General features: G+C 43.7%; 1 protein-coding gene and 1 long non-coding RNA gene across 2 annotated transcripts in view; both read right to left on the reverse strand.

Moving 5' to 3' along the window:
• The window catches only part of CTNNA3 (catenin alpha 3), a 1,574,321-nt gene that overhangs the window by 1,434,925 nt on the left and 122,608 nt on the right, over nt 1-16,788 (reverse strand).
• LOC132251170 (uncharacterized) lies at nt 7,982-16,229 on the reverse strand. Its single transcript, XR_009463044.1, has 3 exons — nt 16,104-16,229; nt 11,900-11,970; nt 7,982-11,170 (listed from the first exon to the last, which is right to left on the reverse strand). It is a non-coding gene; the product is annotated as an uncharacterized LOC132251170 (long non-coding RNA).

Genomic DNA, 16,788 nt, shown 5'->3' on the forward strand with positions numbered 1-16,788 from the left:
AGCCCAAAAGAGCCGGGAGAGAGAAGAAAAGCTGCAGAGGATGCAGAGAGAGATGGCAGCATGGAGAGAAAAGTCTCCTACAACCGGCACAACCCAGGCAAGGGAACAGAAAGATATTACAAAAGTTGGAGGTCGCCAAAGGGGTGATGGAGGTTCTTCAGGAAGAAGTCAGGAAGGATGCAGTTCAACAAGGAGAAATGCAAAGTGCTGCACCTAGGGAGGAAAAATGTCCAGCACACCTACAGCCTATGAAATGACCTGCTGGGTGGCACAGAGGTGGAAAGGGATCTTGGAGTCCTAGTGGACTCCAAGATGAACATGAGTCGGCAGTGTGACGAAGCCATCAAAAAAGCCAATGGCACTTTATCGTGCATCAGCAGATGCATGACAAATAGGTCCAAGGAGGTGATACTTCCCCTCTATCAAGAGCTGGTCAGACTGCAGTTGGAGTACTGCGTGCAATTCTGGGCACCACACTTCAAGAAGGATGCGGATAACCTGGAGAGGGTCCAGAGAAGGGCCACTCATATGGTTAAGGGCCTGCAGACCAAGTCCTACGAGGACAGACTAGAGAAACTGGACCTCTTCAGCCTCCGCAAGAGAAGGTTGAGAGGCGACCTTGTGGCTGCCTATAAGTTCATCATGGGGGCACAGAAGGGAATTGGTGAGTATTTACTCACCAAGGCACCCCCGGGGGTTACAAGAAACAATGGCCACAAGCTAGCAGAGAGCAGATTTAGACTGGACATCAGGAAGAACTTCTTCACAGTTAGTGGCCAAGGTCTGGAACAGGCTCCCAAGGGAGGTGGTGCTCTCCCCTACCCTGGGGGTCTTCAAGAGGAGGTTAGATGAGTATCTAGCTGGGGTCATCTAGACCCAGCACTCTTTCCTGCTTATGCAGGGGGTCGGACTCGATGATCTATTGAGGTCCCTTCCGACCCTAACATCTATGAATTCTCCCTCACCCTGGCTGTTCCATACCATATTGAGCAGGGCCGTCCCTTGGGGCTGGTAAAAAACTGATGCAAAATAGCCAACCTGCCTAATGGGTTTCTCCTGGGCATCGGTTGTCAGTTGTGCCATATGGTTTAGCAGAGGCCCAATGTTACCCTTGCTTTTTCTTCGGTTCCCCACATATCTAAAAAAGGACTTTTTATTGTCCTTGATCCATGTAGCCAGTTGCAGTTCAGTCACAGCCTTGGCTTTCCTGGTTCACTCCCTACAGGTCTGGACCAGTGCAGTATACTCTTCCTTTGAGGTGGATCCAGTCTTCCATCCTTTATAGGTCTTTCTTTTTAGACACAGGAGGTCCACTAGTTCCCTGCAGAGCCAAGGGGGCTGCTGTGCCCTTTTGATGCCTTTCCTCCGAGATGGGACAGACATTGCTTGTGCTTCCAGGATCACTCCCTTGAGGAGCAGCCACTCATCCTGAACTCTCCTCCCCTTTGAGTCATGGTCCCTTAAAGCCTCACCAACAAGCCTTCTGAGCTTGTCAAATTCAGCTTTCCTGAAGTCAAGGACTTCTGCACTGCTGACTGAATTGCCAGCTTTATGGCAGATGGTGAAGGTGATCTGCTCATGGTCGCTGTCTCCCAACTTCCCTTCGATTGTTAGGTCACTGATTAAGTCATTCCCCATTGCCAGTACCAGGTCAAGCAGCACTTTGCCTCTCGTTGCTCCATAGACTTCTTGAGTCAGATAGAGCTCATCCATACACGAGGAAGCTTTGCAACTGTTCAGATTTGGCCGAGTGCTCTTCCCATGAGATGTCTGGGTAGTTGAAGTCTCCCATAACAACCATGCATGAGGAGTGTGTAGCCTCAGCCAGTTCCCTGGTGAATTTCTGGTCAAGCTCTTGATCCTGGCTAGGAGGTCTGTAGTAGACTCCCACCATTGTGTCCCCTGTCCCATGTTCACCATGGATTTTAACCCAGAGAATCACCAGTCATCTACCCTGGGTGCCAATGTCAGCTTGCAGGGAAGTGTAACTTTTCTTGACATAGCTTTCCTACACCTCCACCCCTTTTGTCCACATGATCTCCCCTGTACAAGGTATAGCCATCTATACCTGTAGCCCAGTCATAGGTAGAGTCCCACCAGGTCTCCATTATCCCTATGAGATCATAGTCAGTCTTGTTTAGCAGGAGGACCAGTTCCTCCTGTTAATTCCCTAAGCTCCTGGTATTAGTGTACACTGGGGGCCCTTGCCTTCCCTACACATTGTTCTGGGGCTGGGGTAGAGGTGGGTTCCCTTAAGTGCCTTACCCTGCTGGATTTGAAAAAGTTGCCCAGTGGGCTTGCAGTGGCAGTAGTCCCCCCATTCCCCGGTGGGCTTAGTTTAATACCTGGTCGAGCAGGTCAGCCATTCTGGCTGAAAAGAGCCTCCTCCCCAGTGCAAGCCATCTCGTCCCAGCAGACCACTGCCTCTGTCTCCAATGAGTGGACTGTAATCATGCAAGCTGAAGTCTTCATGATGACACCAGCAATGCAGTCTTTGGTCGACTACCTCGATCCTCCTCTCCTCACTCAGCCCATAGCCCAAAACCAGGAGGATCGAGGAAAACACCACCTGTGCCCCCAACTGCTTAAGCCCCACTCCCAAAGCCCTGTAGCATCTCATGACCTGGCTGGCATTGCTCTGAGCCATGTCATGCAGTGGGTCGGATGAGTTTTGGGATCCTCTCAGCTACATCCTGGATACAGGCTGCCGGGAAGCAGCAGACCTCCTGGGCTAAGCGGTCGGGGCAGCACATTGCACCCTCAGTCCCCCTCAGGAGGATGTTTCTCATAATAACCACTCTATGAGTGGCCTTAGGGAGAGCAGGGATGATAGCTATGGGTGAGCCTGTGCTGCCTACAAGCTGGCAGCTCTTCAGGCTCTACTGGAGCTGCAAGAGGTTTGTACCTGTTGCAAAACTCCAGAGGGGAGGGGACCTTGGTGCAGTGGGCCTTGGGGCCATTGACCACCTTGGTCCAACCCCCTGGCTGGACAGTATGGCAGATCCCCAAGTCCTCCCTTATCCTGGAAGGTCACCTTGGTCTAACCTCAGCCTCCAGGGGGTGAAGGGCCTGGCAGTAGGAGTCTATCTCCCGCTCACCATCCCTGATGGCACGCAGTCTCTGGACATGGGTGTCTGAACAATTGTACTTTGTCCTGGATAAACTGGTTTATCCCAGGATAATGTGACATCTGTTTTTAGCCCAAATGTTCACCATCAGACCCACCCCTAGATCCATTCACCACCCACCCAGCACACACACACATACACCCCACAGCCTCCAGGGCCCAGGGCCAATTTGAGGTGATCCAAACAGAAAGAGAACATCAAGTTATCCTATCCATTGTAGATCTCCTTTGAAAGCAAAACACATTAAAATAAAAGCACACATTAAAGTAAAATATTTGATGTAGGCATGTGACCTGAGAATCATTAGAAAGAGAGCTCCCTATCATCTTTTCAGCACAGATTAAGCCTCAGCTGACCTAACTGAGCCCAGTTTGGGATACCACATTTTAGGAAAGAAATGAGAAATTGGAGACAAGCCAGAAATAAACAAATGAAGATGATAAAGGTGCTTAAAACACAAGACACATAAAGAAAGTCTAAAGAAACTAGGTATAAACAGATGAAATAGAGCTTTGTGTTCAGAGAGTTGGACTACACTAAATGATCCTTGAGATTCACTTCAATCCTATCAGTGATCTCCACAGTGGGTTGGAGGAAAAGGCAGAATGAGCAGGTGTAACTGGCATGGCTAATTCCCACTAAGTCAACAAAAACATTTTGGTTAAAGTTATGTTTTGAATTAAAATGGTAACAAAATTGTCCTGTTGTTTGGTAATACAATTAAGAACTTTATTGCTGGGCTGTGATTCTGCAGAAAAGGACATTGGGGTTACAATGGGCCATAGGATGAATAAAAGCTGAAATTGTGCTCCTGTTACAAAAAAAAGCTAACCGTATACTGGACTATATTAATAAGTGTCACTTGCAAATCATTTTGTTCAGCATTGGTGAGGCCTTTCCTGGAGTATTGTGTGTCTGGTTCTGGTCCCCACTTCAAGAAAGATGCAGGCAGATTGGAAATAGTCCAGCAGAGAGCAACAAAAAATATTAGAGGCCTTGACTTACCAGGAAAGGCTGGAAGAATTAGATTTCTTTAGTCTGGAGAAGAGAATACTGAGAAGGGATTTGATAACATTCTTCAAATACCTGAAGAGAAATTATACAGTAGATAGGAACAGACTTTCCTTGGTGGCTATAGGGGACAGGATTAGGAACCAATGGCCTCAAACTGCAACAGAGGAATTGGAACGCATTACCTACAGAAGAAGCTGTGGAATAAGCATGCTTGAAAATTTCAAAAAACAGGTGAGACAGACACCTGACTGGTATGGTTTAGTCAGGAATGATCCATCCCCAAGCAGAGGGCTATACTGAAGCTAGATGTAACAGTGTTTCACTAGATCCTTCTGGAGGGTTCAATCCATTGATCTTTGTTAATAGTGAAGAAAAAAAATCTTATAGATTCATAGATTATAGAGTTGGAAGAGACCACAAAGGATCATCATGTCCGACCCCCCTGCCCCTGGAAGGAAAGAGGACTGAGGTCAGATGACCCCATCCAGGTGTCTATCAAGCCTTCTCTTGAAGACCTCCAAGTTGTCGGGACCCAGGGCAGCCGGCCAGCAGCTCTCCCTGACTCCCACCCGGGCAGATAAGGGTCCAGGGCCTTAGAAGGCCGTCAGGCAGGTACTTGTGACGCGTGGAGTGGAATTAGTTAGGCAGACGCTTATCGGTTGCAAAGCAAGATTGTTTACTCACGTCAAGGTGGTGTAAGACGGAGGTCAGAGATACTTAGTTAGTTACAGCTTAGAGATCGTTGTTCATATATTCTGCAGATATATATATACGGGCCAGCGGTCGGCTTATCGGGCATGCAGGGCAAGGGTACGCCAGGGAGGTTGCTGCGGGAAGACGCTGACAACTGATCAAATTGTCAGATTTACTCCAAGGTGTGGGCAGAGTTGTCTTCGACTTTGCGAAAAATGTAAGCGGGTTTTGTTTGTATGATAGCCAATTGTTTTTTGCCACGTCATAAATCTAATTAGAATCGCCAATTATCTAGCGGTCTTCGCTAGGGTGTTATCATAGGGTTACTCCCTGTTTTCTTTGACCAATTATAATGATTTATATAAAGCAAAGAAGGCAAAAGTTTTTATTTCTGTTAGTGGTGCAGCAATAAATCTCTTTTTGACATGCGCAGAAAAAAGCAGTTACTATCATTATTGTTAACCCTTAGTTAACCTAGTGCAGAAAAAACTGTTTTAAATGGTTATTACTTGTTTGTGACATAGGCACTACCTAATTTGGTTGTGACAAGTTAGGTGATAGTACCATCTCTCTTGGAAGCCCATTCCAGATTCTGGCCACCCTTACTGTAAAAAATGTCTTCCTAATGTCCAACCTTAATCTACTCTCCACTAGTTTGCACCCATTATTCCTAGTTACTCCTAGAGATGCTCTGGTAAATAGCGCAACTCCAATTCCCTGTTGTCTTCCCTTGATAAACTTATCTGAGGGGAGACCTTGTAGCCACCTATGTGTCTTGTGAAAGCTGAAGATATCTAGGTCCCTTAACCTCCCCTCGTAAGGTCTTTCACGGAGGCCACTAATCATGCGAGTGGCCCTCCTCTGGACCCTCTCCAGATTCTCCGTGTCCCTCTTGAAGTGCAGTGCCCAAAACTGGACACAGTACTCCAACTGCAGCCTGACCAATGCCACATAGAGGGGGAGCATCACCTCCCTCAATCTGGTGGTCATGCATCTGCTAATGCATGACAAGGTGCAATTGGCCTTGTTGATGGCTTAGTTACACTGCTGGCTCATGTTCATCTTGGAGTCAAATATGACTCCAAGATCCCCCTCAGCCGCTGAGCTGCTAAGGAGGTCATCCCCCAACCTATAGGTGTGCTGGGGATTCTTCCTCCCTAGGTGAAGTACCTTGCATTTATCTTTGTTGAATTGCATCCTATTTCATTCTGCCCATTGATTCAGCCTGTCCAGATCAGCCTGTATCTGCTCCTTGCCCTCCGGTGTGTTAACTTTGCCCCACAACTTGGTATCATCTGCCAACTTGGAGAGGGTGCTCTCCACACCCTCATCCAAATTGCTGATGAAGATATTAAATAACACCGGTCCAAAGACCAAACCCTGTGGGACCCCACTGCCCACCTCCCTCCAGGCCAAGAATGACCCATCCGCCACCACTCTCGGTGAGGTCCCTAAACCAGCTGGCCACCCACCTGACTGTGTAAGCATCCACTCCACAGCCTGCTACCTTCCCTATGAGAATAGGATGTAAAACTGTGTCTACCTTCTTAAAGTCCAGGTAGATTACATCAGCTTCAGCTTTAGATATTTGAAACCAGACCTTGGGGCCAACACCACCTTACAAAAGGGCTACAAATACATTTCTCTTGCTTTCCACTTATCCTTCTTGGAGACCGACTTGTTAGCAACTAAGACTTTGATTCTGAGTGCCTGTGGTCACTGTCAATCAGTTATACCTTCCAGAATGACTTTGAAACACCCTCCTGCCTGTGACCTAGATTTACTGTCTGAGGAAGAGATAATATCCTCTTCTGAAATACCCAGTGTGTGTCTTCCAAATTTATTCAGGATTGTGCTCATTCCTTTAGATAAACAATTTAGATCCTGCTTTTCCTGAACAACAAAGGATGATTCTTTAAAAAAGGAAATTAAAAGAATGTATGCAAATTGCTTCCAAACTAAACCTGCATATTTTTAATGTAAGCATCACTTCAGAAGACATTCTGCCTTTGCTCTAGCCTAAATACCAGCAGTTTTTCCATGTCAATAGTCTTAGATGAAGGTGTCAAATTGAAGCCAGTCTGTTGTTATGATACTAGTTTTTATCATTCATTCTGTTACACTGTGGCAGAACTGTTTTTATTGGTGAAGATGTACAACAGGGTAAGAAACAAGTGTCATTTAGAAACTAGTCTGTGTTTAGAGGAATTTAGGGGATACTAGTGAACCATCTTTTTTACTTACACTCTTTGGATAGTTGACAGAAAAATTCCAGACATAATGTATTCAGAACTCTCAATGTTACTTTTAGTAAATCACTTTTCAGAATATAACCACTCTTCAATGTATTTTTATTGAGTTTGTAATAGGATTTAGCAAGCTAACTAGGAGAAAAGCAAGCCAAAAGAACCAAGCAGAAATCTGTGATGAAACAGTTTTCAAGGATACCTCAAAAAGTGCTCTACAGAACACAAATAGGTCTGTAATAAGTTTCAGAACTATTAATCTAAAGATGAATCAAAAACAGTTTCTGACAAATATTGTAAGTGAAATACTATGGCATTCAATTTATGTTTTAAAAGGAGGAGGGATCTCCTGAAAATCGTTCTTCTGTGTGTTTTAATGAAACTGATTTATGACTTGTCATTTCATTTTAGCCTTGCTGAAGCTCTTCTAATTACCCTTTATTTGCATTGTGAAAGGTCTTCACAGCTGGTAGGTTTATATACACATGCACACATACATACATACATACATACATACATACATACAGAAAAATATTAGAAGCAATCTGCATTTCTTTTGTAAAGCTGAAAAATATGCCTGTGACGCATAAGAGGCTGTTATAGCTCAGTTGAACAACATGTTTTTGTAGTACGTTTTATTGATACACATACACATATTCAATGTGGTGTTGCTATGTGCATCTAAAATAGCTATGTGGAAAACACAAATTCCATTTTACAAACTAGTTCAGAATGTGACTTCATTTCAAATTAGACTAAACCAACAGAACTTCTTATTTCACCAAACAAAAATTCTGCAGGAATTTTTTTTAACTTCCATTTTGTACCTGAAAGATTAAAATTTTATTTTAAAAGATAAAAAGTTAAATTCATTTTAATAAAACAGTTGCAAAAGTCCTTTCATATTAAAAACTACATTCACAGTCAGAACTGTTGTTTTCAGTTTTTCCTCAGAAAAATTCAAACAAATTCACAAAACATGCCAGTTTAGTAAAACTACAACAGAAAATTGTTCCATCATCATTTTTCTAACAAGCTGTAACAAATAGTGTCAGGGACCTTAGCAGACAGCCCTGCTTGAGTTGATTGCCTAGGCAGACAAGCTCTTCCCCAGCTAGTTAACCCTGGCTTCCTAATTGGCTGCTTGGAGGTGTCTCCCCAATTATTCCCACCTGTGGCAATAGTCTCCAGACCAATCAGCCATTCTGACCCAGTCTTCTGTGGTAAGCCTCTTGGTTCCTGGCCCTAGGTTTGGCTTCTTCCTGGGCTTCAGCTTGGGATTTCCTTGTGGATCTCTTTCCTGGCTCCTGAACCCACTTTGGTTCTGCTCTTGGACTTTGCCCTATGTATTCTCCCTCAGATTTGGTAACTCAGGATCAGGATCCAGGGACCAGGGACCAGATGCTGGACTGTGTTGTGGACTCTGCCCCTGGATTTGAGAAGTTGGACTAGATGACCTATGGTACTCCCTTCCAGTCCTACTTCTCAGCTGTGCCTACAAAAGATGCTTACTGCACATTAGCACACTCAGTAGCATAGTGGTTAAAAACTAGGGCTGTGACAAGCTTTGGTCCCTGATTCAATTCAGTGGAGATTCAGCCTAATTCAGTGGCTGAATATCCAAATCGAATCAGAGGACCCTTTAATCTCTCTGAATCAAATTGAAATGCTCCGAATCAATTCGGAGAGATTCAGAAAGATTTGGAGATTCTGACATAGACGCAGCTTTAAATGCTTTTTCTACATACCTCTAGGTAGCAGTGGCTGGTGAATGCTGCAATGTTGGGGCACATAGAGTGTCCCACAGAAGCATGGGGGCTCCCCAGCGTGCTCAGCAGCAGACCCAGAAGCGGACCAGAACCACTTCTGGTCTATTTCCAGGTCCACTGGGGAGCACACAGGGGGCCCCCCCCGCACCTCCAGCTCAGTGACTGGTGCCTCCTGGGTCTGGGGGGGGCACATTCATATCCTGACATTCCCAATCTCCGTTTGATTTCACAAGTAGTAGAATTTTAATGATTTCTATTGCTGCTGACTCTTTGTCAGTTCTTTTGACCTATTAATAACCTCCGCTTTTCATCACTGGTTCTTTCCATATTCATTTACAATAATTATTTTTATGCAGACAATCTCTAAGCAACATATAGTATAAGTATGTATAATGCTTCTTTGTAAAAACACTATTAAGGAAGCACACTGTACATGAAGATATTCTGATATATTTCAAGCTGAATATAGTTCATTATGCCAGAATGCCTATGCCATAGTCCTTTCTAGTAAGTGATATAATAAACTTCTTTTAAAAATTGAAATGCACTCCCTGACAGCAACAGAACTGTGATACATACAAATGAACATTTTTTTTTTTTAAACTTTTAGTATCATTGGGCACTTTTATACATGCTCCACAGGTGGGGGGGGAGGCAGCACTATAATTAGAAAGGCTCCAAGAGCTGCTCTAGTTAAAGCACCACCACATCTCAGGTGTCAGTGTCCCCACACTCAAAAATGACAGCGGGGGTGCTTGAGCTTCAGCTTGTTAGATGAACTTTAGTTCAAGCGCCCCCACCACCATTTTTTAAGCACAGGGACACTGATACACAAGATGCAGGAGGCTGTTGGAGCACAGATTAATCAAGCCTGCTCCAACACACTGGAATTCCAGCGCATCAGAATAGACTCCATGCTCATATATAGGCACCCATCGTTCTTGTGGTATATAAAACTAATTTCATATTTAAAGTATTTTTCTGGCTTGATATCAACAGAAGTCCCACAAAAAAGTTTTAGAAAATCTGCCTTCCTGCTTCGATTAGAGTATATGTGTGTTCCAGATTTACACACTTGATGGATTAACAGATACAAAGCATGTACCATATCCCAATCAAATTACTGACATGAGATATAGTAGATGAGGTTCAGGGATGGTATAGCTGACTTTTTCCCCCTGGATTTTGTTGTATTGCTAGCATCTTATCTCTCATTTGAAAAAATTAAACAACCTATGCAAGTCAAATGACCTATTGTGTTATTTTGTCTGTAGTCTAATACACTGAAAAAATAACACCAAAAGGAGGTGTGAAAATAAAAATAGTTACGTGAGTACAGACATCTAATCAGAATTTTAAATCCTATTCAAGCACAAAATTTATGCCCACAAAATATAAGAGGGGAGGGGGACAGGTGGAAAGAGGCCTTTATTCTAAATGTCTGTCTTAAATCAAAGCATCCAGCTTGAATCACTGATAATTTTTTTTTAATTGTCATTTTAACCCATACAAAATATATATTTGTGTACACCAAAATTTTGATGTATTTATATCATGTAAAATTATTTTTACTCTTCATTTACCTCGCATCTAGCTAGATCAGATATATATAAGTAACTTTACTATTGAAAGCAAGGAAGGCTGAAGTGGGCTTTTTGGTGTCTCATCTTGTCCACTTCTATTATTACAATGGGATTCCGATCAGGAACTCCAGAACTTAGGGGAGTAATGGCTGCATGTAGCAACCATCAACATCCTGCAGACTTCTACAGTTTTAGAAGAGAAATTCCTGCCTATATAGCTAAATCATTCTACTGATTCCTATTATAATAAATGTATATAACTTTACATATCCATAATTATTCACCTTGACAAATGTAATTTACTATTATGCCAGTCTTGCTTGATTCACTAGAATTCAGTATTAATTAGCTAGATCCCTATTATAACAAGTTCCCTCTGTTTTTATTACTGAATTTTACAGAATGAAGATGAATGTTGACTTGTTCAACTCTCCTGCTGTTCTGTACACCTGCTGTCTACCTTATGCTGGCCTCCTGCTGCCCAGCGCATCTGTTTATAATTTACCTTCAAAATGCACTATTTCTTCACATTTTGATTTCCCCCAGGACTCCTTTTAAAAAATCTTTATAGTGCCAACCAATGAAAAAGTAGTAGGGCTAGAAAGTGATTTCCCATTCATTTTGGTGGCAGGATTTGTGGTGGCTCAAAGAGTTCTTGCTTCAGTCCCATGACAGCCTGCAGTTGTTGGCGATCAGCACATTACTTTAAGCAATTAGGGTCTCATTGAAGCAACTTACTGCACAAGAAAAGAGAGTACGCAGTTGAATGCTTGCCATTCATGTCCCCTCCCTTGAATTTTTGCTAAAATAACATTCTCATGATGCTAACCAAAGCATTAAATCCTCTGCATGTTGATGAGACTTTAAAAACAAATCTTATTACAAAATGCTTATTACCTGCTAAATATTGATACCAAACTCTGAGCTTTATCAAAACCATAAAAAACATAAAATGACCACCCTGTCTGTGTCATCCAGACAAAAATATGAGTGCCAAAAATAGAAAGGCTTCTTTATCAGTAAGCTGTCTTAAATCATAGTTAACACTGAAACCTGTTTTAGTGAGTGAATATATTAAGATATATTTGCAACAATCCACCATGGAAAAAGTGAAAATATAAACTTAAGAAAAAGCCCCAGAGCCAAAAAAACTACAATATCTCATGTAACAAATCAAAGACTTATTTGAGAAATTTAAGGAACTGAAAACATTTATTTATTTAAACCTTTTACAGTATTACTATCTATGTTTAATGAAACCCAACAGCCAACCTATATGGCATGTGGCAATAACCACATACAACCCTTTTAAAAGTATGACTGCTTTTGTGTTTAAAAAGACTATATATAGCAGAATGTGCACTTCCTCACGGAACAGCACAGATGCTTTCCCCATAAGTGTTCCACATATACAGCAGACCAAGTCAACACAGAAGAAGGACTAAGTACACAAAAAATATACATACTATGGTCAGATAGTTGGATTAATTTCAGGTCCTAAGATAGACCACAACCAGCTTGCAATCAGCTTTCTGCTCTGTCCAGGTTGTATGGAAAAAAAAATAAATAAATAATCAAGCAAAGCCAGTGCTCTCCAGCAAATATAAAACTGCTCACTATTCCTACCTTGCAGAGAGTTTTTAAAGGCATAACAAGCCAAAAAGAGCTAATACATTGAAAAACCATCATGAATCATCATAAATCAAACCATTCTATAATATTCTGATTCATGCATCAAAAAATGTAAAGGTATATGATCTGATTAACTCTATTATTATTTAATGCTTATTAAAAGAGAAACTGCATTTTTTTAGTAAACTGAAATTTCAACACGAGTGAATTAGCATTAGCATTTAGTAAATTATCCTCTTCTTGGCTGTTTTTACATATGAATCAAGGGGCATGGGCATAATTTACTTTTTCTTTGTTTAATCAGGAAGAGATCATCCTGAAGGCGTCTTAAACTCATGCTGATTATTGTCCCCGACCCAGACCTATAACACATTCAATTTTAGGCACCATGCAAACTAGCTGTAACAATGTTCTACATCAGTTGTGTTCAAGCTTTTGGCCCCATGCACCAGATGAGCGGCACAGGGCCAGTCCATAGGCCAGCTGGAACCCTGAGCACCAGCATCAGACCTCGGGACCCAGTACCATCCCTCCTGCCTCTAAATGCTGGCATCGGGCCCCAAGACCCCAACACCATCCCTTCATGATATCTCACACAGATATTGGGCCCCAGGTCCCGGAGGTTCCTCCACATGCTGGGATTGGGTTCTGGGGCCTGGCAGCAGTCCCACCTGGCCCTACACACTGGAATCAGGCACCCAATCGAAGGTACAGGTTCCCCACAGGTCCAGACATTTGGTAGCAGTGAGTAGTGGTCCTCCACCACTAAATTTCTGAACCTATGGGGAGTCCTGAAGTTCAGATGACACAGCACTGCAGGCCAGATCTGAGCCATGGGCCAAGGGTTCAGCAGTCCTGGTTCTACATTATATACCTGCCATTTTATGGTGCCTTAAACTGGGTGCATATGTAGCACCCTTGACATTTACATGGCATAAAATGTAACACAGAGACAGAGCTTTAGACATAGGTGACTTGTAACTGTTGGTAGTAGGGTTGAGGTGGTCACAATTTAAGTGTTCTGGTAAAAAATGGGGGCTGAAAGCAAAGATCCCCTCCGCTGTGGGGGTTGCTACAACAGGCTCTGCCTGCTGATGTGGGCTGCCTGCTTCTGCAACTCACCCAGCCTCTGACCACAGGGGGAGCTGAAGCAGCAGCAAAGCTACCTTTCACAGGCCCCCTAGATCTGCTCTACAGACCCCCACAAATCTGGGGCCACATGCCCCCATGTGTCCCTCTAATGTTTCACCAATGGCCTTAGATATGAAAGAATTCTCATGGCGGCAAGAAGCAGTATTAAGGGTGAGTCACCTTACATTAATAAATATTCCAATATGAAATACAGAATTCAGAATTAATAAAGAAAAATTTCAAAATAAAAGGCGTAAAATTGAACTATAAATATTTAAACTTAAGGATAATGGAGAATCTGAAAATTCATAGAAACCTCTATAGTAATCTTGCAGAAGAGAAACTAGCAATTCAGTTTTCTATTACTAATGTGAGGGCAGTGCTTGTCTCCATGCCCCAACTGAGAATCATGCAAAATGGGCATGACACAGAAATATCATTTCCTGTTTTAAGTTATGAAATTAAAATCTGTCAGCCATCATAATCAATTACTCCTTACAGTAAAACTTTGTCAATTCACAAACAAAATGTTCAAGTCTTTCCTCATCACTTTGAAAAGATTTAAGAGGAGGTGAAGCAGGGAGATATTGTACTAGGAAAACTCTATTATTTTACAAGATGTATGATAGTTATTTATAATAAATTAGAAAATGGATTACCTAAACCATTCTCCAAACATATAACAATCTGTCTTTTCCCTTCTGGCTTGTAGGAGATATAGTGTGACTAGTGTATAGTTTTTATTTATTTGTCTGAATGAGTGAATGTATGGTGCATATGGAGAATTACTGGGAAGATGCTGAATCAAATAAATGAATTCTGCATTTAGTTCTCAAAGTTGTCAGTTCTATGATCATTCTTAAGTCTTGTGGGAGACAGTTACATAACCTAGGTCCAACTTCCATGTGTGTTCGGTTTTTTGCATTTAGAAGCCTTTCCATATTAGTCAAAAATTGTTCCAGGTTAATAGAAAAGAGCTGTCAGTGGAGGTCAGGGTCATGAAGAGGAAAATGATCTTTCAGGTAATTATGGCCAATCTTATGGATGACTTTGACTACAGGGTCTTTGGGCTATTCTGAATTCAGTAAGGGGATCAAAGCTAACAGACAGCTTCTGGATGACCCATTTTGTATAAACAGGAGCTTTATCTGTGTGTGAGGCTTTATTGCTAGATATAATGAATTGTAAAAATCATGCTCGTGAATGCATGAATCAAGTCAATATTTGATAAGAACAGAGTACAATTTTTCAGTCAGTCACAGAGTGAAAGAGGAAGAACTGGAATAGACATTTCAAGTAAATGTATGGCATATCCCAAGGTCAACATGACACGAAGTAGGTATCTAGATATTTATGTGGATATGTAAAAGCAACAAATAAGGAATCAGTTGGGCCTTTCTTACTCATCTCCTACCTAAACTGGATGTAGCCCAATGGGACACTTCTCTCAGCCTACAAATGCATGGTCATGGAGATAACATCTAATTTATTCAAAAGAATCTGGGAACAACTTGACTGTACATATTACAATGGCATTGACAGAAACCAGGCTAGAATACCCACTAAGCAAACTAAGTCAACACACTAAGCAAAAAGTGTGAGCATCACAGAGACTATGAGAAATGCAGAATTTCAATGAAATCCTAAAATTAAAGCTTCAGTTAAAAAAAATTAAGACTGGATGCTGTTACATTCTACTAGTGTCAGGGGGAACAAAACAGTGGAATTCTGCATGGAAATTACATAAAACCAGCAGGACTTTGCTAATTTACAACTCATTTGGTTTGAGGAAGAAAGAGATCCTGTAATTTTTATTTTTCCTCATTTGAGCATACCCAAGTGGCTGATGGATGCCACCCTAAGGAATTCTGCCTAGAGACATAATGCAAACAGGGAATGAGATTAGGCTCTAGAGGCGCAGACCAAACCCCCACCAAGTTTCCTTCCTCTTGATGTTGTGACAGGGGGGCCTCCCGGGGCTGAACTCTGTGGCCCGTCTGCCTGTCACTGTGACAGGAGGCCTACTCAGGGCTGAGCTCTTCGTGGCCTGCCCACCTGTCTCTGGGCGACCTCCCCCTTATCTCGCCCACCACGCCTTTGATGATAATTGATTCAGATATCGATGTCAATTAAGCAGGAGGCTGCCCATTGTAATGCCCTGATGCCCGGGGGCACTCTGCAGCTCCAACCTCCCCTAATACCACAGCCCAAGCCTCGCAGATGGCATCATGGTGTTCTGCTAGTCACCGGCCCCATACTGGGCCCCAGAATTGTCCTAACAGGACCCCTCTCTGATCCTTCCTATCAGGCGGCCACTCCGTCTTCATCCGGGCTACCTAGCCCCCCCCCCGAAGCTATGTTCCCCTCTCGGGTGTAGTTCCCCCGGAACCTTCAGCCTCTTGCCCTGGCCCACCTCAAGGCCAGTCGGGACCCCAGGCCCCCGGCTCTTGGGCGTCCCTCGCGGTGGGCCCCCGGCCCTTTTGACTATCGTAGTCCTGGCCCCAGCTTGGGCCAGTCAAGGGTACTCTCCCCTTCTGGCTGGGTCTCTCTAGCCGCTCACTCTGTCACTGGGCCTCACCGTGCCACTACTCCCCATCCTCTCGGGGGCAACCGCAGCACCATACCCACATCACTCCCACTCTTGGGGTCTGCCCTCTCTGGGCCCCTCACAACACTGGCCCTCTAGGCCCTCCAACATACACATGGGCAACCCACCCGGTGCTGGTGGGAGCTAGGGGTTAAGGTGCCCCAACCCGCCTTTCACCGGGGTGATAACTGGCCTGGCATTTCCTGGGGGCTCCCGTGCCACTGAGAGCCCCACCAGACCACCCACTCCCGGCAGGATGCAGTTTCAGGTCATGCCCAGGACCAGGAGCCTCCTGCCAACCCCTTGCAGTTCCCCCTTACCTCCGGGTCATTCACAGCAGCCCTACAGCCAGGCAATGTTGCTGCCTGACCTCCTGTAGCCAAACTGCCTTGTTTATATAAGCAGCCTAAGCCTCAAAATGGCTGCCCTAATCAGGCACCTGGAGGCTGCCAACTCCAGGCCCTTAAAGTGGCAGAGACACCCTGTGCCTTGCCACAATGTTATTGAGGATCAAGTTGGTTAGGGCTAAGAGGAGGTCTCACCACTTCGTGGGACAAAGCATATGGTGTGCATGAATGAGGAAATGAAAGGAAAATTCATCCTGAAACCCCGCATGACGTTTCTGTAGGAGCCAAAACAAGAACTTCAACCTGATGCACTCCAAATGAACATGTCCCAGCATCAATTTATTGCAGAAAGAGCAAACATCCAGAGATGCTGGATGATCTGCATTGTTAATGTCACTGGTGGACCTCAGGACCAGGATGAAGAAGAGGCTAGCAAATAGGGCTCCTTACCCTCAGCAGGTAGCAGAAGGTCTTGCCATTTGGTGTCTGAATGATGGAGAGAGGAAGAAGTGGATAATGTGGAGCACAAGCACGCACAGACATTTGCCAGGCACAGTTCAGAGGCAGTTCAGCTGGATGGGTATCTAATGTGTCTGAGGTGACTGGTGGAGGAGTTTATGGGGCATGAGTTCAAAGACAGGCTCCAGAGGAACAGAGG

This window comes from Alligator mississippiensis, chromosome 6 (assembly GCF_030867095.1).
Source record: "Alligator mississippiensis isolate rAllMis1 chromosome 6, rAllMis1, whole genome shotgun sequence".
In the NCBI taxonomy this organism is placed as follows: Eukaryota; Metazoa; Chordata; order Crocodylia; family Alligatoridae; genus Alligator; species Alligator mississippiensis.